At 30.5% G+C, this 3475-nt stretch overlaps 1 pseudogene; it reads left to right on the top strand.

The window, feature by feature from the left end:
- The first annotated feature begins 3208 nt into the window (after positions 1 to 3208).
- The window catches only part of LOC107480991 (probable beta-D-xylosidase 6), a 2759-nt pseudogene continuing 2492 nt past the window's right edge, over positions 3209 to 3475 (top strand).

The raw sequence follows: 3475 nt of genomic DNA on the forward strand, positions 1-3475 counted from the left end.
TCCCGGCTAAATCAGTTTATAGATTTCATATGCTTCTTACGTTCCTCTGCAACTAAAATCCACCAGTGTCTCGACAATCCTATTTCTTGGATTTTACATACAACACACCACCTTCTTATACGCCAAATAAATATTGTCTCTCTCTCTCTCTCTCTCAATTCACTTTAATTTGTCAACGTAACAAATTAATAGATCCTAGTGTTGGTTATTGTATCCCTCTTCAATATTGGGTTTGGTTAAGATGTGCTCATATCTTAAAAAAAATGTAACTTTTTTATATTTTTATACATTTTTGAAATATTAAATAGAGAAATGTTAGGACCAACACTTTTTATCAATATTAATCAACACTTTGGGTCAATACCTTTGTTTTATATATATTATTAGAATTTAGAATTTAACATTTAAAATTTAGAATTGATTAAAAATAATAAATTTTATTAGTTATATAATATTGTTTTTATTTCTAGTGTCCATATCACGTGTTCTATAAACATGTATTAACTAATTTCTAATTATATTCTATGTTTTCACTCAATTACAAAAATATATTCGCACATATATATACAGGGAAATTTCATGTGCTAGAATTGAACAATAAGAGTCCTTTAGCTTTCACTGAATGAGAAATGATAGGGACAAGAGCGAAAAATGAAAAATTAACTAGTATTTTTTCAAATATAAAATAAAAATACTAGTCCCTTAATATTTGTCATATATAATCAAGTGAATATGAGTACGTCACATACATTACAGGAAATAAAAATGAATGAATAATTATTATATATATTACTAAAGGCGCAAATAATAATACTTTATACAAATATATATATCAAATTTATAATTATATGGTTGCTAATTAATATAGCTTATAGCTAGTTATAGATAAGAGCACATACACATACATGAGACATATAGGCACTAAATAATTTATCGCTTATTAGCTTGCAATGCAACTTGTACATTCGCAATAACGGATGTAGAATTTGGAAACCCACCTTGCAATTGAAGTCAAAGATACATGCATATATATGGCGACATTAAGACAGAAAACACAATGGGAAATAGCTATCATGTTTATCTGGAAAATCTTTGATGGTAGTAATGATAATGTCTAAGGTGATGATTGCATCCATATCGCTTGGATTTAGTTAGGACTTTAATGCTGATCCAAAAAGGTGAATCTCTCAATCATATAAATATTCTAATTCACAAAGACTCCAACTTAGATTTTGTATTTTAGTATCATTTCCGTTTTGTTTCTTGGGCTAAATTGTGGTACCACAAACCACAACTTCCAAAAAATTTCCAATCGTTAGAAACTTTATCTACTATAGTAATTATTAAACCTAGCACTGCATGTGGAGCCATACTCCCAACTGCTTCAATATATATATCAACAAGTTTCCATGTCTTTTTATGTCTATTGTTGCTTACATGTTCTTTTTCATGCCACTATAATTCTGACATTATACCTTAATCATCATTACTGCTGCTAACTTTGTCAAAATTCACACGATAAAAGTCTCGATGGGATTTTTTATATTACAGAAAATTTTCCAAATTAGATCATTATTATACAACAAAAAGCTAAGAAAGAGAAACTCTAAATTAGGTGATCACCATATATATATATAATAAAAAATTAATCATAGGGATATGTGCTGTATAATGGTGATCTCGAGTCTTATTTGGTGTATTCTTGTATGAAATAGAGTAATAATAATTAGTGTTTTGGGTAACATTCGAATTAAATTCGACCACTCCAAAAATAATATTTTCTCTTAATTTTTTTTAACATAAACACAATCTGATATGATGAAAAAAAGAATATTAAGAACATGTATCTGATTAATAATCGTCCAAACTCTGATTCAATATTAAATTTGGTTGGTTATTATATTATTGTTTATGCTAGACTGTTAATTATTCGATAATAATTTCGGCAAGTGAGTAGTATCTGGCACTTCAATTAGACTCTGATTGACTATTGGTCAGATTGGGTCAAGATTCCTTGCAGCAACAGCAACAGCATGCAATGCAAGTAGCATAAACTATGAAAAATTTCCAGTACGAATATACATTAAGCTAATCAAAATTTATTCATAAGTTATGCTGATCGGATTGGTATTCTAATATTAATTAAAGATAATAATTGTAGGTATACCAGATTAGGGGAGAATGTCGTTTCCATATATACAATTTTTCTAGGATCAAGATTGTTGTGGTCATTCCAGTCCAACAAACAATTTTATTTATTTGTTCTAGAAAATTGTGAGGGGAATATATTCCCAAAGTTCATGATATATACTATATGGTACTACTGGTACTCTTCAGTAATTAACTTTAATTTATTTATTAATATGCCCAAGAGCCAAGAATACTCTCTTCGTTCAATCAAGGCTAGAAAATAGAACCCTATGCATCCATGCGACACAATCCAATTGTTTTTTTCTTTTTCTTGTTTTGGGTCAACAATCTGAATATGGTTTCACTCCAGTGTATGGCCCTAATTAAATGGGCCACAAGTTCTGTCCAATGATTGTGAAACTGATTGCAATGCCCAAATTGATTTTTTCTTTCTGGGTTTGAAAGTTCCAAATTTGAAATCTTGCAAAAAAAAATATATATATATATATAAACCAAAAAAAAAAAAATTTTGCTTTGTGCATGTAGCAATCTATTAACTAGTGATAAATCCTTAAATGAATTTCAGATCAAATTGGCCTGTGAAATGGGAGATACCGTTGCCAACCAAAAAAATTAGAGAAAAGGACAAATATGTCCTTAACCCTTTGGTTCGCGGACATTTAAATCCCCAACGACTTGAAAATACATTTAAGTCCCTAACCTTCTCAAAACCTGAACACATGGATCCTTCTGTTCACTTGGGTCTAGCAGATTCAACGAAAAAATCAAATATGGTTTCCGTTGTACTAGCCTGGCCGATATATAGATGTACACTTGGAGAGTTTTTAAAATAGGACAAAATAGATTCAAAGATTGATATGTCTAAATTTTGAGAAAGTCAAAAACTTAAATATATTTTCAAACTCTTAAGAATATAAATGTATGCAGATCAAAAGGTTAAGAACTTATTTGTCTTTTTCTCAAAAAATAAATATGTTTGTGAGTGAGAAAGGTCACGGGCAGAGTAATATGCTGTGGTTTGGAATGAAAATTAGCATAGTGAAGTAAAAGTAATGAAACATTAAGAAAAAGCAAAGAATAATAATGTGCAAGTTGAGTAACAATGATTGTAAGTTGCTGTGGTTCATCATCCTTGTGCTTCTCTTTGATCACTTGACTTCAGAATCAGAGAGTCTTGAATTCGCATGCAAGCCACCACGCCATAGCACCTATCCTTTCTGCAACACATCCCTCACCATCTCAGTCAGAGCTCAATCCCTTATCTCACTCCTCACACTCTCCGAGAAGCTTCAGCGACTCACAACCAACTCCTCATCCATTCCCA

This window comes from Arachis duranensis, chromosome 3, assembly GCF_000817695.3.
Source record: "Arachis duranensis cultivar V14167 chromosome 3, aradu.V14167.gnm2.J7QH, whole genome shotgun sequence".
Taxonomy (NCBI): Eukaryota; Viridiplantae; Streptophyta; class Magnoliopsida; order Fabales; family Fabaceae; genus Arachis; species Arachis duranensis.